Source organism: Marmota flaviventris, chromosome 7, assembly GCF_047511675.1.
Source record: "Marmota flaviventris isolate mMarFla1 chromosome 7, mMarFla1.hap1, whole genome shotgun sequence".
In the NCBI taxonomy this organism is placed as follows: domain Eukaryota; kingdom Metazoa; phylum Chordata; class Mammalia; order Rodentia; family Sciuridae; genus Marmota; species Marmota flaviventris.
In genome coordinates, this window is record NC_092504.1 from 48,643,872 (window position 1) to 48,667,314 (window position 23,443).

The 23,443-nt window shown below is 31.3% G+C and overlaps 1 non-coding gene across 1 annotated transcript; it reads left to right on the forward strand.

The window, feature by feature from the left end:
- The first annotated feature begins 4,163 nt into the window (after positions 1-4,163).
- Trnav-cac (transfer RNA valine (anticodon CAC)) lies at positions 4,164-4,236 on the forward strand. Its single transcript has one exon. It is a non-coding gene; the product is annotated as a tRNA-Val (tRNA).
- Positions 4,237-23,443: the final 19,207 nt, after the last annotated feature.

Genomic DNA, 23,443 nt, shown 5'->3' on the forward strand with positions numbered 1-23,443 from the left:
AAAAGATTATTTGGCCACATGATATTTTTGAAAATTTCTTTTATTCTCATAAAGAAAGTTTGTGTGTGTGTGTGCGTGTATGTGCGTGCTGATATTTCTATTTTTGTATCATTCTGACTCATCTTTCAGGAAGAACAATAATATTAACCTGTTATTGACCCTTATGTCTGACCCAAGTCTGTTCCAGAGGCCGTTATGAAATTTCATCTAACTCTCATTCCTGTGGTACACACGGGGACTGGTGAGCCTACTTTTCCCATAATCACAAAGCCCACCTTATTGATAGAACAAGAAACTTCATTAAGATATAACCTTAAAACCAGTGCTCTTTGTATTAATAAACAGAATCAATTTTTATTTTGACCTCTAAAATATATGCTCTAAGTATGTACTCAATTTTATACTTTATGTACAGGAATGATTAACTGCCCTCAGGTAGGATCTAAAGATTCTGTTGGAATGTTAAACTTTTGAGATCAATTTTGGGGACATGTGAAGGAAATTGTCATTATAATAATAACATTTTTCAAATGGATTTATTTATGTATTTATTTTTTACATTTCTCTCAAGTTGCTTTTCAAAGAGAATGTTAGGGCAGATTAGGTAAACAGACCAGAGAAGGAGGTCTGGGGTCTTAGACTTAATTCCAGTCATAATCCAAGACTTTTATAAATGTATAGTCCTCTGTGCAATACAGTTGCTCTAAGCCATTGTTTTCATATATGAAATTAAAGATGGTAATAGACTTCATCTTAATGTGAAGATTCAGTGTGATGACATGCAATACAACATTTAACATGATGCTTTAAACACTGGCACACTTAATAAATCCTATTGGTATGTGTCCTTTACTTTAATGTTGAGATTTTTTAATTTAAATAATAGAATCTTGTGTAGGCCTTTCAAACCATTGAATGGTTTTTGGTCATTGATGATAATTTTATGCAGAGATATCTGGAAATGATTTTGAAATAAAAGAGACTCTGGGGAAAAAGAGGAAACTTACTTCCAGTATTAAGACATAAATTACAGAGCTGCATGGACTAGCAGTCCCCAGATAGAAAAAGCATGCCTGCACACAACTTGCGCTTTTGTTGAATGAAATTGTTTCTATAAAGTCATCAGTTGAGAGAACATTATATGCGAGTCCTTTAAACTTGCTTGTGTATTTTAGTTTAGCTTAGTGCCACTGCTTTTTACTGATTCGACACCTCAATAAATCTGCTATTACATGTGTACAATTTTGTGAGACATTGGAAACCTTTTTTTTTCTTTTTTACTAATATCACACTATATCTTCTACTTTAACTTGCAAATATTTGTGCTGGAGTCTTTGAACGATCAATAGTGGAATAAGCTATTTACTATAAGGTATATTTACTATAAGGTAGTAAATATTTAACAACCAGTTCTTTAGGAAAAAAGAAACACAGAGGCCAGTGTATACACACATGTTACCACAAATCTGCTTTATATTTGCTAATTTCCTTGGGGCAAATACTCCTATTCAAACTGATTTCAATCTACAAATGTGGAACTGGGAAGAATTCTAGCGTATCACTAGATACAGGTATCGGCCAATATGCTCGACAAGAGAATCGTGCATTTGATGTGTTTCTTTGTTAATTCTGAGAATAATGGCAGAAAATTTGGAAATAGTTGCTGTAAAACTAACAGGAATTCCAAAAATCTTTAGCTACCAGATGACCTATGTTAAAAGTTTTCTTGTAGATGAAGTGATAATTTGAATTCATATAGTAACTTGTCCTATGGCTAGCTTTCATGTCATAAATGTATGCTTTAAGGTGAAATAACATATTAAATGCATACAAAGGCACCATTTTATGGAATAGGACCATTTTGAAATTTACCAGCCTATGCTGTTTTATTTTCTTTTAAATTTAGGCAAAAAATAAAAAGAGAAAATTACACAATGTCACAATAACTCAATATCCTTAATTAGAAAAAATAATCAACTCAGGAAAAAAAAAACATTAATATTACTTTACTAGAAATAAGGGATTTCTAACACTCTACAATGAAAACAAAATCAATGAAACTGACCCAAAAGTAGAAGCATGTGGACTTGAGAAAATTTAATTTTTATGCTGACTTGAATTTCCCCCCCTTTTATTCTCTAATTGAAAAACCTGCTTTCTCTTTAGAAGTATAAACAAGTCCTGATAATATATCTTTAACTAAAGCTTATTACAATCCCTATTTGTCTATAGCAATTGTTTCTACTCTAACTGGAAATATTTTTGCAACAATTATTAATTTCATAATTAAAATAAAAATAAATTTCAACAATAGAATAAAAGTAAACAGATGGTTAAAGTTGGTGTTTTTTAATAGTAAGCTGCTTTTTCTACATGTGCCAATATTGACTATAACATTTGTTACTTAAAGTGTCTTCTCCTTCTGACCTTATGACTCTGAGATGATGGCAAGAAGGTCCCCAAATGGGAAACTTGGTTATTAACCTTAACTTTTCTCACACTCACTAAATCTTGCCAAATTTATCTCCATGAATTTTTAAAGTCTATTTCTTCTAATCTTTCATTGTAAACACTTTCTTAAGACTTTAATCTTGGTTCAGTGGTGCTCACCTCTAATCCTAGCTACTCAAGATGCTGAGACAGGAGGATCACATTTTTAAGGCAGGCCTCAACAACTTAGTGAGATTCTGTCTAAAAGTAAACTATAGAAAGGGCGGGGGATATAGCTCAGTTCAAAGTGCTCCTGAGTTCACTCTTCATTACCAAAATACATAAATAAGTAAACACTTTTCAAAATCATGGGTGTGTTTATTAATGGGAATAGTTGTAGAAATAATAACATCTCAGGTTATGATTAATTAGCATCATATATATGAAGAACATAGGCCAGCATCTGACACACAGTAAGTTCTTAGTAGATAATTTCAGTTATTCTTATTATCATTATCATTCATTGATTCAGTAATAGTCATTGAATGACATTTACATATCACACACTATTCCAGATTTTAGAGAAATGGTTCCTTATTTCATTGAAATTACATTCTAGTAGGTGAACACAGACAATAAAATAATATAGATAATATCTGGCAGTGATAAAAGCTATGCAAAAAATCCAGTTACTAAAGGGATGAAGAATGATGTGGAATGCGACGATAGACAGGGAGAGGCTATTTTATAGGCTGTATGGTAGGTGAAATTTGGACAGTACCCTAAATGATGTTCAGGAGAATGCCTTGGGAATAACCAAAAGAAAAGCATTTCAGGATGAAGAAACATGGCTGTGTTCAGGAAAAGCCATAGAGACCAGTGTGGCTGCAATGGAGCCATTGGGAGAAGGAACAGGAAAGAATGCAGGGAAAGGTCATATGTGGCATTATTTTGTTTTTTCCATTTCAGCAGTCTTTCTGGTTTCTCTTTGCCTCACTCAAATTCACACTATACAGAGTGACCAAGTGTCTTTCCAATGTTTTGACTACCACTTTACAGGGCACTATACATAATATTCAATGGTTGACATCACATACTGTCTGCTTTTTTTCCTCAGGTACACATCTGGTCATGTGGTACTTTGCATTTTATAATTCCAAAGCCCCAAATAAGTTTGCTTTCTCCCAGACATAAGCTGCTTGCTTTACTAGCATTTACTGTCTCTTATTTCAGGAATGCTTTTTTTATTTTTCTCCTTTCTGAGTCTAAATAATCTTTATTCATCCCCTGAAATTCAGCCTAACAGTCATTCCTTTTGGGAAACCATTCTTAATCAAGCCAGTTTTGGAATAGCTACCCTTTCTTCCCTTTCAAGTAATCTGCACACATTTGTGACGCCTGCACTTATCTTCTCCACTAAACTTGGTGTTAGGTAACAGAATTTATCTTCAAGGTTAATCCCTGCAACTGTCATATATTATGCACTCAACCTTTAATGGATAAAATAATGAACAAGTATAACAAGCCCATGACAGGTTACTGATGTTTCCCACTGGAACAAAATCTCTACATATATTTCCAAATGTTGCAGAATTTTCATTGAGAAATGAGGATAATATGCTCATCTTTTTCATATTGGACCCTTTACCTTCTTCAGAATTGAAACAAGCTGAAGAACTTGTGTAAGAACATAAATTACTTTTAGTAACTTCAGAACATAGGCACTTGGGGCTGGGGATATAGCTCAGTTGGTAGAGTGTTTGCCTCACATGCACAAGGTCCTGGGTTCAATCCCCAGCACCACCAAAATTAATGAGACTCTCACCAATTTAGTGAGACTATGTCTAAAAAAAAAAAAAAGGATTGGGGATGTAGCTCAAAGGTAAAACATCCCAATCCCCAGTACCAAAATTAAAAAAAAAAAAAAAAAGAACACGGGCACTTAATGTAGCTTTATGAATCCTTGTTATACAATCACCAATATTTCTAAGGATATTCCTTTTTGGACAGGCACATTAGTGTGGTAGACCAGACAATTTCCTTTGTTGTAATTATTGTTTTAGAACTCACATATATTTTTTGGAGTAGTAAATACTCTATAGCCTTACTTTAGGTTATGTAATGGTTAAAGATGCCAAAAAATGAACTGCTCATGTTGAAAACAAATTAGTTCTTCCTGGTAAAATAAACATTTTGATAACCTTGACAAGGAGAACTGAATTTTAGTGTTGAGACTAGACAACACATTCATATTCATATGTTTATGCTTTTCAAACTGTTAGTTGCTGACTTCAGAAATTAGAAGTCAATAAACAGTAATGCAGTAAATAAAAATGTACCATTTAAAGAAGATTTAAAGAAGTGAATTTTTTAAAGATTATATTTTTCTATGGATTTCTAAAGTAATTGGGTGAATTCAATACTCATGTTGGTGAAGCATTTTATAATAACCCATTTTAAAGTGTAGGGCAAAATTTTCAATGTCCATTCATAATTTAATGTACTTTCAATCAACAAACAACACAAAATTCTAATAAAGAAATATTATTATAATCATAAAATTATACATCAGAAAAAAATGCCCTTAAGCTAGTCTTTATTTCTTTGTATTAGCTGGAATTGTATGCCATAACTCTGACATATGGGGTTATCACAACAAATAAATGCATAAACCCATTTTCACTTCTCTAGTTTAATTGGAAAAAGCTTATTTCAAAAAAGAAATGTGGCTGAATGCTTATTGAATGGCTTTAAAACTACATCATTATCTTCCAGAGTTTTGTAAGGTCTCTGGAAAGTCAAGTTCAGGGTCTATTTATTTTACTTGCCTGAATAACTAGAAAAATTGTGCACTGAACTTATCAATGCTTAGTAAGTGATTATTTATAGTGCAGAATGTTTCTCTCATTGTGTGTAAATACTGGGGCATTTACTTCTGTAATTAAGGGGCTTTATAAATTCTTTTCCTTTGTGTTTCAAATTATTATAAAAGTGTGGTTTATTTTGTTAAGTGTAACATATCTAGGAAAATAATTACAGCTATAATTTTAAAACAGCTACAGTTTTAAAAATTGTTGAATGTTTTAAAAAACACTAATAAATATAAAAAAACTATTAATATAAACAAAACAAATTATAAAAATGTACATAAGTAAAAAAATAATAATATTTTTTCCTGATTTTAGACTGGCAGAAAGCTAAGAAATTTATAAGTGATTTTTACTTATTACACATCTAGGGCCATTAGGAAACTAAACTTTTTTTTGTTAGTGAAAAAAGATTATCAATAATGAGCAAAATTTAAATTCAACAAATCTTTCAACTATACAATCTATTCAAGTATGTTAAAATAATACAAATATGAACAAGTCATGATTCTTTCCATTAACATGGAGGGAGATAAAGGGCAGATTCCCATAGTCCTGTAAAAAGGAACAGGCCACATATGTTATGAAAATAGTTCCAGTGCATGGGAATGAAAATGAAGAAAGGGTAACAGGTTGGGAGCATTGGAAGGAAGGATCTGGAGAAGAACTGAAATTGGTAAGAAAGAAGTAAAAGATAATGAAGTAGTATGAGCCCCAAGATAGGAAAACATGGGTGACATCTAGTGAAAAGCTATTTCCCTATATGTTCCTGGCATACAGCTCAGTTTTCTGGGGAAGGTCAACTAAAAGGCTGATTTAAACATGAAAATAGTGGGCTATGATAATCATGGTAAGTCACATGCACATTATCTGTAGCCAAGGGGGAACAGATCAAGCCTTTTGAGTACTCCTTTAATGAAATCAGCTATTTTTCCTGTTGTATTTTGTAGTTGTGACAGAGATCAAATAGCTCTATGATTTTGGCAGAATGTAGGTAAGTTGAGAAGGCAGATGTCTACCTCTTGGTATTTATTATGCATTCTAAAGAATCACAGGAAGAAATATTAGAAGGTATTCAAATTTTTATCTAAATCATGAGAGCATTAATGTTTTACAGCATAATATGTGGCTTGTAATTGAAATTCTCACTCATTCCATGTTTGCTTTGCACTGGTAGTGTTTGTCACTGTTGCCCTCACGATTGCACAAACTTTCAGCTTATTTCAATTGTGTAGGAACAAATCTTGAATGTGTTCAGTATTATAATAAAAGACATTTAAATTGTAAAATTTTATTATATTTTTATTGAAATGTCATTGTCATGAAAAACTGTATAGCCCTACATTTTACTGGTGACCTACACATAGTCCTTAAAAGAATTGTCCACCAAAAGGCAAATTGCATCCTTTTTATGAAACACAATACTCTGAATTTGTTGACATCATATTGAGAGACAAGTGACTGTCAGTAATAACCTATTGATGAGATCTGATAAAATTGAAAATAAACATAAGAGTTCTATGTGTCAACAGAAACATCACCTTTTTATAAGGAGTGAAAATAGTAACCCTTTAGAACATAGCTTGGGCTGTAGTCATTTTAAAAACAGGTATGTTTGGAATTATGTCAGTTATGATGCAATTTTATTGTCATAATAAGGTTAGTAAGTTACTTCTAAAATCTCTTAAAGCACAGTGAAAAGGACGATTAGAAATACTATTTTCTTGTCTCATTAAAATTTTTGTTAAGTGAAGAGATTCAGAAGAGATTTCAAAAGTTTTCCAAATATGTATTAGTAGCAGTTTAATAACCCTGTGAATAATTGGTTGCTTGAATTACATATGCTAATCAGCATAAGTCATAACAATATTGATGACCTTTTTCTTTTAGATCTATACATCTGTCCAGATATATTTTTCAGGCATGATAGTCATTACAATGTATTTCTGAAAAAACAAACATTTTACAAACAAACAAACAAAAAAACCTTTTTATTAGAACAAGCAGTATAAATTCTTGAACTTGATTTCTAAATTAACACACTATAAGTAGAGAAGTACAAACACTCATGTATTTTTCATTAAAATATTATTAGCATTGTATTTTAGTTAGCTTAAGAAATCTCTTATAATAATATAAAATTAAAATATATTATAAATTATTCCTTTTAAAATCTCCATCTGGACACATGTATTACAGTACATTATAATGCATATAATATTTATAATGGCATGACATTTATAACTAAATCCATATTAATATTTGATAAGATTCATGGTTTAACTTCATCATAACTATATATTTATAGCTATGAACTCTTCCCTTCAAATAAAATCTTGAATATCCAGCCACTTACATCAACAAAATATACAAAAATTATTTTGTTGCTTTGGGCTTTGCAGCATATGTGAGAATTGCCAATCATTCAGTATCCTCCTGCTAGACTTCTCTCAACAGCTAGAAAGCCCTCGACACTGGTATTACACTTTGAAAGCATTAATGTATCTGACAATTAAAGATTGTCCTCAGTAGTATAAAACATATGTTACATATTCCAACTTTCTTATGATTTTATATTTCATTTTTGTAACTACTTTTATTTCTCTGGTCCATACTAGCAATTCAGTCTTCCTCTTTTCAGCAATAGCCTAATAAAATAGTGCTCAAGTTATGATCCACCAGCAAACAACAAAAACTTCCATTTTGACACTCACTCTATTCCTGAATTTAAATTGATCAAAATTGTCAAATTATTAAAAGAGAAATCTATGTCCTATGTTTAGGGACGGTGGGGACACATTTTGTCACATTACCTATTATTTCCTGATGTTTCTTCATTTAGAAGATATTTCTGGAAATCTAGAATACAGATTCCTTCCTGTTTTCTAACAGTGAATTTAACAAAATTTTGAATTGAACTTAAGAACTTGATTTACCTTGGGCCATTTAGTTTTTCATCTATGTGAGGTATTGGGAATTATTCCTCTCCTAGCAAGTGTTTATCAGAAGATACCCATGTCACCTTTTATCCTTCCAGGACTTGATGTTGAGTGCTGATGAGTAATGATTGATAGACACTGATTTTGACCTTCCAGGGACAGACTATTTCAAGTTTGAGATAGAGAGAAAAGTCAGTAATTGGTTTAGTCCTCCTAAACTAATGCTCAGAGGGAGAGATAGATACCTTGTACTCTGTTTTTATGATTTATTTATTTGTGTATATTTAATAAGCTATAATGTTATTTAAGAAACAATTACTTTTATAAAATCATAAGATATATTTTCCCAACATATGTTAAAACCATAATTATTAATAGTCATTTAAAGTGCAGTAAGTACTTCAAACATTGTTTATACTTGAAATACACTGTAATTTTACATAATAACAGGTATTAATTCAGAACCCAAATAATTCTAACAGGAAACAAAAGTATATGGTGAAAATTTCCCTAAATTATTGATAATTAAATTGCAATATCTTTCTTTGTATTTATTTTACAATTAATGAACATAATTTTTTATAATAACCAATGTCTATTTTTAAATTTCTTATATTTTTGTGTGTGGTTCTGGGGATTGAACCCAGGGCCTTATGCATGCAAGGTAGGCACTCTACCAACTGAGCTATATCCCCAGCATAACTAATGTCTAATGTATATTCTGAAGAAATATTTTTCTGCCACCTAATGAGCTGGCAATTAAATTACATGGCCTTATGTCTTCAACCAAAAGATTGGGTATTCATCTTGTTAGGCTAATTGACACCCTGTTTTGCAAGATACAATATTGGAACAGTTGTTGTCTTAAGTCTATTATAAGTCTGTCCATTGAGTTATTCCATGATTATTTGAGCAGTTGTAAAAAAGAGAAAGAGCAAGAAATAGAGCTGATCATATGGTTTGAACACTGTCTGGTGTTGTTTGAAAACAGTATTTCAGTTAAATTAGCCAATATATTTTCCTCTTCCCCTTACTACTTTTCTCCATAAAATGACTATTTATATTTTCATCTTTTTTTGTGGAACATTTTTTTTCTAAAGCTATAGTGTTTTGTTTTAATTGAAAGATATATGAACTCATACATCTATAAACACACATGAATTCTTTGATTAAAGGAAGCCATGAATTCTTTGACATCCCTTCCTTTGAAAGATATGGACAATATCCCCTTCCTATAACTAGCCTTTGAGCTTGTCAGAATGGTAACTTGGCAGTTTGACACCTAGCATTTAGGAGACTTGGAAGTTTTCTTTTTTTTTTCATATAAGAAGTCTAACCACTTTGTATCCACATTGTCTAAAAGCCAAAGCAACCACGTAGAGAGGCCATAAGAAGAGAAAATAAGAGGGAGGAGGAGAGGAGGAGAGAGGAAAGAAAAGGAAAGCAGAGGAGAGATGGGAAAGAAATGGAGTTTTACCAGCTCCAACAATTCCAACACCAGTTGTACAGATTATTTCAGTGGATGCTCCAAATATTGTGGCACTGTGATAATCTGTTGAGACCATCCCAGAATTCTGACACATGAAATTTGAAATGAATAATAACAAATTGCTGTAAACCATTACATTTTGAGTAGTTAGACAAATCAGAGAAAACATTGGTGAATTAATTATAAAATAATATTTCTCCTTATTATTTTCTTATTTATTAAGTACTCTTGTCTTCAATGATATTCTACAAAGAGAAAACCAAGCTGGTACATACTAACAATAAATCACTTATCAGCTTTTAGTTGATTTTATTTTAGTTTTTAAATTAAGGACAGCAATCCCATATTGGCTGTACCCAGAGTAGACTGCTTCAACTATCCTAACTTTGTTTAGGCCACTGCTAAGGAATACCTAGACTTCTCACACTTTCCTCTCCATACATTTGCAAAAGAGTACCATATTTGTGGATATTTTTACATTATTTAAAATGTTTCAATATACTGTGGTCATTTCTGGGCCAGTAAACATCATCATTTAAATGTTTTATAAGTTGTCATAGTGCTTCATGATTTTGCTTAAGTAGGATTTTGCTATAACATTTACTTCTTATCATCTTGTTCATTATTGCTTTTGTTCAAGATGGACTCCGTATTACAAGTTCATGTATAAAGCAAGAAGAAAAGAAAAAAGGCAACAATACCTGAATCGACTAGATTTTAATTAAAAAGATACTGATTATAGAAATGACCAGAATTATACCATATTTCTTTCCCTTGACACTTCTGCATCCAGAAAATGATGATCCAGAAAAATAATTTTTTTCTATATATGTCCCCATCCTCCAAGTGTACAATTCGCCTAAAAGAAAAAAAAAGGATATAAATAGTTGCTTTGCCACTCTACTCAACTCAAAGTGTCTGCTTAAGGAGACAGATGATAGATGCATATATAGATGCATACACACATACATACATACATATATACATGTAGACAGATAGATTATAAGTAAAATATACAGCACATAGGCCTGTTAGATTTCTTGGAGATGGAAAAACTGGTTTGAAGAATTTTTATTTTTTCTTATAATTCTATGTAATTTAAAGTATTTAATAGTTATATTTGATGGTTTAATCATGCAAATTGACTTAATTATTAATAATGCAAATTGAAGGAAAATGCTGATAGATAAACATGGTGCAATTACCTGAAAGAATTTTGGATTTTAAAATTGACTATAAAAGTAAAGGTTTGGCTTGAAATTTGTCTTACAGAATCTAAATAGAGAATCTTTGGGAGAAAATTCAAAGCTAAACCAACTAACATCCAAACAAAAATATCTGTGAGTTCCTAGAATGTGACATATTGACTTCAATATTACATTTCAGTAATTGATGACTCATATTTGTGCATGCTTTTCATTTATTTACTGTAAATCTTTAAAAATGAATATAGAGCAATTAGTATATCTTTGCTTCATTCCTAAATTCTTAATGCTTTCAGTGTGGCATTCTATAATCCAAATTATTATTGCTGCATACTCTTACTTTATATTCCTGACTTTTTCTATGCTTATACTTCAATTGAGAAATTCCTGACAGTTTGTGTAAAAGTGATCTTTTTTCTTCATTGATTAAATAAAAAAGAGCTTAGCTTTAATATTGAATGAGGTTGAGAAATCTGTGAAAAATTCGTTTTGATTAAGAAGCTAAGCTATTAATCAGTTGTATTAGAATGGATCAGTAGAATCCTATTGATAGAAGTGGTGTTGCTTAACAATGAGTAAGTGGACTGGAAGGCAAATGAAACTCAGAAAAATCCCTGTTTACATCACTTGCCAAATTCTGTGGTGTGAATACACCCATCATAGCTGATTTCAAGCCATCAGTAGTGTAAAGAGATATACAGTAAGTACCAAACTGTTATGTAGAACTATTATATGAAATTGGACAGATACTGTTATGTGGAACTGTTATATGAAATTTGGACAGATACAGTAGATATTAAAAACTTTAAAAGCGTAGAAAATGGTGAAATGTAGTAAAACAATTAGGAATTGATGACTTTTGATCAATCATTACCTTTATTTTAAATAATTTATTTAATTTCAAATGTTTATAATTTAATTTTTGATAATGCTGTGTTTGAACCAAAGTATTTATAAGAAATGATCAACTGGATATATTGAATGTCAAATGAACTAGTTCTAGTACATGTCCCAGTTTGATACATTCACCATTTCTATATTATTTATATTATCATCATCACCAGTGTAGTTCAGAACCATATTGTTTTTCTTTTTTTTTTTTTCATTAATACAATTATGTGAGCCTCTTCATTGAATTTCTTTCAGCTTTTTTCATTCAGCATTTTTAAAGTGCCTTATCTAAACTTTCTAATCCAAATTGAATACTACTGACAAAGTAATTATTACAAAGTATGGTTTAATCATAAGGAAATCCTGTTCAAAGCATAATTAGCTTCTTATTAGACACAAAATAAAATATAAATAACTTGGAAAACATGAAAGCTCCTCTAGGAGCTTACCTCAATGTAATGTCTAGATACATTTTTTGCTATTCATCTTCATAGAGGAGATGCTCCCAACCAAACAGAAGTAATTATTACTTCCAGAACACAAGAGGGTAATTATAACATCATGTGATTATACTATTGAAATTGGTTTTGGGAATTTCATTTATTAGAATCTAAATATAATCTGGAAAATAAATAGAACAAAGGGTAAATTCTATTATGTTTGTGTGCATAACCAGCAAGAAAAATGAACCAACTTCTAATTCAAAGAGAAATAACAAATGTTTCGAGTATTTGAAAGTGTATGTCATGGAAAGGAAATTAGATATAATCATTTAAGACCCTGAAAAGTGTTCTTAGAAATGAATGACTATACAGTGATATCAATATGAATACAAGCAAAGGAACAGTTTTTCATTAGTGAGAGAATTGGCAGAAAGACTACAGCACACAAAATAATTTTTAACTTATTCTTATTTATTTTATTTTATTTTTTTACTGGAAGTGTCTTTAATAATGTGTTTTATGTTCACATAATATAGATTTTGAAGAGATTTGAGTCAAATTGCTTGGGATGTTAGCATAAAGTGTGATTAAGTAGGGTCCAAATTGTCCATTTTAAAGAGCTTTTAGGTAATTTATGTATATGTATATGTGCATTTCTTTAGAAGAAATGGAAACAATGAATTTCATTAATCTCAAAAGGTTCAAAAATATTAAGAAAAATAAAAATGATTTTGAATTGGTATACTAATATTAATGGCATAATTATTTCATTATTTTCTGAAAATTTCCATAATAAAAAATAAAAATTTTTAAAGAAAACACAGGGCAAACTTTACTTTTTGTTCATTAATTTTTGCAATAAAGAAGTATCTGTCATCAAAAACCATACAATTGTATCATTGTGTTTACAGGTTTTGTAGAAATAAAATGCCTGACTACATTTAAAAAAAAAAAAGGAAAGACTGGAAATTGAATTATGTGGTTGTGCAATATATGTAGTATGAAATTATTCAGTCTAATTAGACAAAATTAACTGAGTAAAATAAAACAATATAAAGAGCAAAGGCTACAATCTAATAGAGGGAAAGAAATTAAAGGTAAATGTAATGAAAAATGCATTAAAATATGGTATGTTGAATGTAAATGGATGGATAGAAAACAGATAATGTGAAGAATATTAGAAAGCTGAGGATTATCTATTGTTATCAATTGGAATAGACTTCAATACAAGGACTGATTTATCAGAGGTAAAAATTGACATTTTATTGTAGTAAAAATAAACTCTGACAGTTTTAATGTTTGTCCCTTTCATTAAAATACCAATGTATGTGAAACATCAATCAACAAAACCAAAGTAGTAAGAGCAAATTCAAGTAAGAGGTGATTTAAACACTACTGCCTCAGTAATTGATGGAAGAAGCAAATAAAAGATCAATAAGGAATTTCTCTTTCTTTGCCTTCTACCCACTTAATTTGAAAAAAAAAAATTTATTTGTTCCTCTTTTCTTCCTTTTTTCCCCCATAATGTTTCTTCCCCAGAGATGCCAGAGCTGGTAGCCTCCATGGAGAAGTATGATGGAGGCTGTTGGAAATGGCAGGCTCATAGGGCCCTGGCTGAAGAAGCTGAGGAGTTTAAAAGTGTTAGCCATGCCAGTGCTGAGCTATTTTTGTATTTGTATGTATGTGTTATTTTCAACTGATTTGAAACAAAGGTACCTAAGTGATTGCATACTGAGAGTATGATTTTATTTATTTATTTACTAATTTATTTATTTATTTTTAGTACCGGGTATTGAGCCCAGAGTCACTTAAACACTGAGCCACCATCTCCAGCCCTTTTTAACTTTTTATTTTGAGATGGGGTTTCGATAAATTACCTAGGACTTCATTAAATTGCTGAGGCTGGCTTCTAATTTGGGATCCTCCTGCCTCAACCTCCCAATTTTCTGGGTTTACAGGAATGCACCACCATGCCGAGCTGAAATTATATATTTATGAAAAACATTGCAGGAACAACTGCATAGCCACTTATAAAACCAACCAACCAAGAAACAAATAAACCTTGACCTTTACCTCACAGCTTTCAACAAAATTACTTTGAGATGTATAATTTATGTGCAATGTATCTAAGCATAAAAGCTAAACCTGTCAAACACCCAGTAGAAAACAAATGAGAAAGTCTTTCTTACTTTAAGATAAAGTCCTTAAAATTCCTTAGATAGAACAAAGCACTCACCATAACAGAAAACTGATAAATAGAAATTCATTAAAATAATTCTCTTTTATAAGACACATCATCAAGAAAATGAAGTGAGTGAAATGAGTACAATGATTCATAATACATGTCTGATGGAGAGATTGTACCTAGCATATATAAACAATTCTATAAACCAATAAAAAAATTAACACTAAATAAAATATGAGCAAATAACCGGACAGAATTTCATCAAAGGAGATGCACTTAAAGATCAAGCATATATTATAATATTCAACATCAGTCATGAAGGAAATGCAAAAAAAAGGAACCAATCCAAACACTATTTCACAGCCTATAAATGTGTAAATAATAAAAGCTCTCAGGTGTTACACATCTGCTGCTATACACAACTGAAAGCAGGATGAAATGGTACAATCACTTTGGAAAACTCAACCCACTTGAGTTCATTACCAATTATTCACTGAAGAACAATGACTGTGCATGTTCACAAATGCTTGTGTAAGATTGTTCATGTCAAATTTATTACTTATAGGCTGAAACAAAGGCACACAGTGGACTACTACTCAGCACTAAAAATTAATAAAATGACATCTGGTATAACATGAACAAAACTCAAGACACATAACATAGAGGAAGATAGTTTTAAAATGATTCCATATAGTATGTTAAGAAGAAGCACTAATACTATTGTGATAGAAATCAGATTTGTGGTTGTTTCGTGTGTGTGCTGGGAAGAAGGAGGTAGGTGGGGACTGACTATAAAGGATAATGAGGGAACTTCCAGGAAAATAAATATGTATTTTGATTGTTATGATGCTTATAAGATTATTTTGAGTTTTTTCGAGGTTTAAATATATGTATCTACAATAGAAATACCTTACTGTATACCTTACTGTATGTAAATTAGAGCTCAATAAAATTGACAAAATTACAGGAAAACATGGAAATATTCTGACAAGTAAAGTAAGTACACTGTTCTTGGTAAGAAGGAGAATATTTTGACTCTTGAAAATCTGATTATTATTTTAAAGAAGATTATTTCTAACTTATCCAGTGCATTTGAATGTATTAGCTACCACCACTAGTGGTTAATTTTCTCTTAAAGAAACATACTTTACTTCAGTGAAAAAATTCTTATTTGCCATTTTTCTTACAGTTGAATGTGGACATTCATCATACTTTTAGTTTTTAATTCAATAGATATTAACAAAACATTGTTCGACAATTTTCTAGGAGCTGCAGATAAAAGGATAAAGTTAAACATGTTCATTGCTTAAATGTAACTTGTACTCCAGTGAATGGATACCGACAATAATGAAATACCAAGGAAAGTGAGCAGCCTTTGAACTGTGGTGAGTTCCTGTAATGGACTGGTGCTTGGTGCCAATGACAATAGCAATCTGACCCAGCCAGGATAGCACTGTCACCAGTGCTATCTAAACATAATATATTGCTATTGAATTGGCTTTGATATGAACTGTTCACAGTGTCAATTAAGTATAATGCTCCATGACGTGGGATTATATTCATATAAATCCCTCCTTAATGACAAAAATACTATTAAGAAAAAGATGCATTTAATACATGTAACCTAGTCTATCCTAAACAGGCTTAACACAGTAGCATTAGCCTTCAATTGGGCAACATCATCTAACACAAAGGCTGTTTTATAATAAAGTGTTGAGGATAACAAAATGTAATTCATTGCATACCATCCACTGTACAGTAACACTTGTCCCTCCTGTGATTGACCAGGAGCTGTCCAGCATTGTGAAAGCAAACCAAGCTGAGAATCATTAGTTTGGGAAATGAAAAGACTCAAAATTCAAAGTTATGTTTTATTCTGAATGCATATCACTTTCACACCATCACAAAGTTGAAAAATTATAAGTTAAAACTTCTTGAGGTAAGAGAGCTTCTGTAATAGAATATGGAGGTTTGGGAAATAGCATGGGAAGGGAGAAAGAAATATATGACTCATTTGAGTGTTGCCAATAATTGAAGCCATGTGAATAACAGTTTATCCTAGCAAAGTATGGATAATGAATTAAAAATTATTAAAGTTAATAACATTCAACTTTTGATATTTACGTTGAGGGAATGAGGTCACTGGGTGTCTTAGAAAAGTGGCCCAGAGAATAATTAGGAGCACAAAGGAGAATGTTGGGTCAAAGAAGCTGAGGGAATTCTCCTAAACCTGCTTCCTCAATTTTGTGAGAAATATGACCACTGTCAGAGTCTAAACTTCACTTTTTAAGAGATTAAATTGTTCATTTAGTTCTATTTAAAAAAACAATTACAATGACTTTCTAGACTCAATCCTTACTTGTGATACATGAGTTAAATCACTGTTATTTAGGTAAGTTCCTGTTACTGCCTAAGATGCTTTAAATTGGGTTTCCATCACTTTAGTAACATAGTCCTGAAGGTATATTTCTAATTTTGATTGGTACTACTAGACTTTCAAATTATGTACAGTGTGTGAAATCTGAAAACAATAAACTCTGCTTTTAAACCAAATGTCTGAGAAAACAATTCCCTTCTCATTTTTTGTTATATTTGTTTATTTAGCATAATGCACATGTGTACAGGTTTTTGAGGAATATGACATATTGGTTGGTTTACTATTTGAGTTAACTGTAAGTTATGAATGCTATAATGCATCAATAATTTTTACATTTTGATAACTCTCAGAAAACACTATGTAATTTACTTTATCTCAGCTTTAGCTTCATATTTTTAAATATCTTTTAAATCAGTCTAGTTATTAGAGATCAAATGTTTGGTGTCCTTCTTTAGAGAACACAGTTACTTTCTTTAGATTTAGATTCACCACTAAAAATGGTGACAGAAATATTATATGACTACAGTGAATATGAAATCAAAAATTTCTTACCCTCTTTTTCTTAATATTACTGAATCACTCCAATAGTAATACCACATGCATGAATCATTTATTAATAGATGTGAATAGGAAAATGGTTGTAAACTGAGATTCCACATTGTTAACTATAATTGTAAAACAAAATAACACATATCCAACAAATCTGGTACGGGGTTATATAGAAATTATAAAAGAATCCATAAGAACAGGCCTTTATAATTCTTACATGTTTTCTTGTTAAATGCAGATGTTTACAGAAAAGCCATGATGAAATGGAGATATATATAGAGATTGTAAACATAAGTTCAATGTTTTTAAGAAGTGTGCAAGCAGAGAAGTGAAAAATATTCAAGAGGGCTGTATAAATATAATAGAATACATTCGAACAAGAAAACGACAGATGGCAGTTAATAAATCTTGGTAAAACAGAGTTCTACCTTCCTGTTGTGAAAGTATAAATAATATATGTAATAAAATAATCTCTTAGTATATCTCTTTTTCTCCCCCTTCTCTATCTGGTTGAATTGAAATCTGAAAGATGCAGAAAGAAAAATGAAGCTGTTAATTTAACTTTAAAATATATATTTAGAGCTAGTTCTGTAGATATATTTAGTAGCATTCTGCTCTCCTTACCATAATGTCATTTTATCTATTTGATTACTTTACAAAAAGGAAAACATGATAGATTCTGTATTTCTTCAGTTCTACTTAGTTCTTTTTTAAAATCTCTATAAACCATTCAATACTGAAACTGGAAAATATCATTCCTAATATAGTTTGAGGATCAAGTAAGATTAATAAAAAATATAGATGTCTTGGGTATTGAGAAAACTTAATAATATGCACCATCTGTTTATTCAGTTATTCTTATCTTGACATGTTGAAAGTCTGATAAAGCAAGTAGATTTCCTACATAATTACATTATCAAATTGGTCTTAATGCTTGAATAGACAGAGTCACATTTCAAGAGACAGCATCTGATATATTTGATGCACTTTCATCTAAGGGAAAGTATTTGTACACTTTAGAATTTGTAAGATGTTTCCTGTGCTTCTATTTGTTAAATTACTGGCTTTAAATAATACTTTATACAGATTAACTCACATGCTCAACAAAGAGTAGGTCCAAGTTTTCGTTTTCTTATGAAATGTTAAAAAAAAAAAACATTTAGTAGTAGATATTACATAAATGAGCTATTAGTAATAGTCTACAATCATTTCATTCTACTTTTGAAATAGAGATTATTTATCATTTTACTCCCTTTTTTTAGTCTTTTTCTAGGTCTCAGTTTCAAACTTGTGTTCTTTCTCTGTTCCACATGCAGACAAACACCCATTAGCGAACAAATTTGCATCATTGTTTGAATGTGCCTAGCCTTGTAATTTCTATGAATTAGCAGCATCAGAATGTAAAACAAGGAAGTGAATTCAGAATTCTAGGCTATTTGTGTTTCTTAAATATTTTCTTACCCATGAAAGACTTTTAAGGTATGCTGCCCATTGAAGAATTGTTGAGGTGCTTAGATTTTGGTCCACTCAACTTGTCTGGTCTCCTTTAATCACTTCCACCACCATGAACATTTAACAAATGGAATCATCCAGGAATGTTTCAAGGGGAACATTTCAAAACCCAGAGTTCTGGCAGTACCTTGTCATAACACAGTATCCAGAGACTATGTTGCCACTGAGAGTCAGAAGACCATTTCTGCCAATACATAATGAACCCTGACCCTGGTGTGCTTTTAGGCTTCCTGTATACCTGATGTGACCACTTAGCTATCATGGTTTGAAGGCCTTTTTTAGAATAATCCTGTTTTTCTGGGAGTAGTGATGCTCATATAAATATACCAATAGAAGTGACTTTTATAATTTATTGAAAAATATTACATAAAATATAACGTTTTATGTAAAAATGTTGATTTTTGTCTGCGTAAGGGTGAAGGGTCTCATAAGAATGAGATATATCTTTTAAAGTAAAATGTCAACCCAGATACTCCAAATGAAAGTCTTCTACTATGTGATGACAAGGAGATTCTCCCAAAAGTGAATTGACATGTTTGAGAGATTACATTTTTTATAATGCTAATTTTTATAAATACTTACTTGGTAATTTGTTCTGTATCAAAAACTGTAGTAAATTTGAAATCCCTCTCACTTTAAGAAAAGTTGATAAGACATTCAAACCCAGAGCAGATGAAGAAGAGGAAAAAGCAAAAACTAACTCAAAACATTCAAGTTTACATGTTAGATTCCTCTCATAGGGAGTTGTCATACCTCACAGTTCAAAGTGTATTCTGCAGATGAGTAACATGTAATGCAATTTACTACTCAGCAAAAATGATTCAAGAAGAAAACATTACAGTGTCTATTTACCTTTGTATAAGCAATTGCTTATGCTACACTGCTTTTAATTTTTGTACTTGGATAAAATTTTTATGTATGTATAGGGACGTCACAGTGCAAAATGCTGCTAGCCCAGGCACAAAGTATTAAAATTATTTTGTGAAAAAATGTGTTTCTAAAACAACATAATCATTTTAAGTTTCCATAAATAGTAAGTTTACCTATGACCTTATTATGTTTCATATAAAAGAGAATTTTGCGTGTAACTATTAGATACAAAGGATAAAAATTTGGTGGTGATTATTCTTAAAATGACCTGTTTAGGAGTACTTTTCTTCATGACCTTAAACAGCTTCACATCTTTGTAAATAATCCGTATTTATAAAATAATATTTCATGGGCTGTGGTTGTGGCTCAGTGGTAGAGCGCTCGCCTAGCACGTGCAAGGCCTTGGGTTCCATCCTCAGCATCTCATAAAAACAAATAAACAAAATAAAGGTATTGTGTACAACAAAAAAATAAATATTTAAAAAAATTATAATATATCACTTTGATTTTTTCTAGATATTAAACCATAATTAAATATAAATTTCTTCATAAAAATAGAATTATAAAAATATAAAGAAAAACTCTAAAGAGGAGTAAAAGGTGAATAATAAGCTTTGTTTATCTTCCCAGGTTGCACATATCAACATCCAGATCCACGAGTTTGGTGGATGTGTGCCTTTGTTCACAGGTATATTTTCTTGAACAGATTATTCTTTCCAAAGAGTTACTGCTGACTGACATGCTATCTCACATTGATGATTATTTACTTCATTACTAGTTTCTCTGTGTCATAGGCAGAGATCAGAATTATTACCAGCATACTTGGTGCACCCATTCAGCACTTGCTAATTCTGGTCATTACTTTTAGTAAGATGATACAATAAATCAACTGATAAATAATGTGGTCTTAAGGAGGTAAAATACTAGTAGAGACAGAAAGAAATATTAGATATAATTAATAGGCAAATAATTCATCATGTGAGAATGAAAGGTACTGTTATGGTACCTTTGGATGTGAGGTGTCCCCTGCAAAACTCCTATGAGAGCAGGAGGTGAAATGATTAGGTTATAAGAGATGTAGGGAAATCAGTTTGGCTGAATCAGCTTGAACAGAGTAGGAGAAAATGATGTCACAAAGGTAATGGGATCTAACTGGATAGTTTTTTAATTTGAGGAAAAATGATTTGCCAAAGGAGTGGTTATTTGAAGAGGGCCTTAATCTGATTTGAGTTTTAAAAGAACTGTTCCAACTGCCCTGTTAAGATAGATAGGGGACGACAGCAGTCAGAATAACCCATGAGACAGATAAAGGCAGCTTCCAAAAGGGTTATAATATTGGCAATAGTGAGAACCCGTTATATAGATGTAAGTGGATAATACCGAAATAAGATTTGTTCATAGATTGGACATAAAGATTAAGAAAAAGGGGGGAGGCAAAGATGATTGATGCCATTTATTTGAGCCTGAGAAACCAGAAAAGTTGAGCTCCCTCTAACCCTAATGGAAAATACCTAGGTGGAATAGTTTTGGGGGGAGGGAAGGACAAGCCTAGTAGATTTCTATGTGGATAAATCAGCATTCTCAACTTTTAGTTGAGTCAACTTTTGCTTGTGTGACCAAAGTACCTGAAAAGAACAACTTAAAGGAGACAAAGTTTATTTTAGGCTCATGATTTCATAGGCCTCAGTCCATGGTTAGTTCAGGGCCTGATGAGGCAGAATATCACTGTGGAAAGACATACTGGTAGAAAGCCACTCACTCAGCCCATAGCGGATGGGAAGCAGAGAGAAAGGTGGGGGAGATAGTGGGAGGAGCCAGGGACAAGATATAATTACCAATGGCATGCTCCTGGTGTCCTACTTCCTTCAGCCATACCCCACCTGTCTACAGTTACCACCCAGAAGTCCATTCAAATTATTAATCTAGTGGATTAATCAACTGATGAATTTATAGTTCTCATGATCAAATAATTTCACCTCTAAACATTCCTTCATTGCCTAACACTTGAGTTTTTCAGGTAGCATTTTATATCCAAACTCGAATACACATACAAGACTAGGGTGAAAGATGTGTTCATGCTAGAGGAGATATATTTAGCAGCAAGCAGGGTAAAACAGAAATTTATATTATAATATCCACATTTTTATTATTTTGTTGTTGAAAGTAAATTTCACAAAATGGCAACAATTAAAAATGCTTTATGCTAAGAATTGTTTTTTGATAAACTCTATCAAAAATATTTTTAATCCTCTAGAGAATATAAAACACTGCTTTGAATCACATATGGTCAATAACTGCTTGTTGCTATTGTTGATTTTTTTTAGTGATATCAGTATTTGTGGTTAATATTATTCTCTTCTTGATTAAACTCAAAGTGTTCAAAATTAAGTATATTTAACACTAGAATCATTAAGAATGTAGCCTAATTTTGAGCATTATTATATACTTATCACTTTGTCAGAGACTTTATATACAACAATTCATGTGATCTTCAAAATAAATAAATGACCTGGTAACTTACTACCACATTTGAAACACAGATATGGAAAATGTAGCATATATAAAAAATGGAATATTATTCAGCAATAAAAGAAAACAAAATCATGATATTTTCCAGTAAATGGATGAAGTTAGAGAAGATAATGGTAAGTGAAGTTAGCCAATCCCAAATAACCAAATGCTGAGTTTTTTTTTTTATAAGGAGGCTGATTCATAATGGAATAGGGAGAGGATGCATGGGAGGAACAGACAAACTCTAGATAGGACAGAGGGGTTGGAGAGGAAAGGAGGGTGCATGGGGTTAAAAATGATGGTGGAACGTGGTAATCATTATTATCCACAGTACATATATGAAGACAGAAACTTGTGTGAATATACTTTGTATACAACCAGAGATATGAAAAATTGTGCTCTATACATGTAATAAGAATTGTGATTCATGCCACTGTCATATATAAGATTTTAAAAAAGCAAAAAAAAAAAAAAAAATAGAAATACAGATACAGAGACCTGATTATGTTAGGTAATTTATGCAAAACTGAATAGCAAAATAAAAACAAAAATTAAAAAAAGAGTAGAGATTAAACTCCAAATTCCATTTCCTTTTACTGTATTTTCCTTTTTAAAATTATTTTTTAACAGTTTAGCTTTTGGTGCATCATATTTTAAGACTGAAGTATTTATTGTTTAATATCTCATTTTGCTTTGTTATTTATTTTACCCCTCTCCCCCGCATAAAACTCCATGAGAATATTATATCTTTAAATGTTTTATATCCCTAATATATGCCTAAAAGGATCCTGGACATTATGTATAATTTAAATAAGTATTTGTTTGATATAAATGTAAAAAAGCTATTCTTTTCTTTTTCTTCTTCTTCTTTTTTCTACAATGAGAATGGAACTTGGGGTCTTCTGTGTGCTAGGCAAGCTATATACCACTGAGCTACATTCCCATTCCTGTGAAAACATTATTTTTAATTTTTTAAAAATTACATAAATAAAAAAGTAAAATTACATAAATACCAATGTAAACGTTTCAATTATACACACATACATATATTACATATACATTTGTATAAGTGTAAATGTATGCATTTAAAAGTATTTGAGACCAGGGAGTGGTAGAGTTATATGACTCTTGGAACTGGATGGAGGAGATGACTAACTAGTTTGAATCACACACTT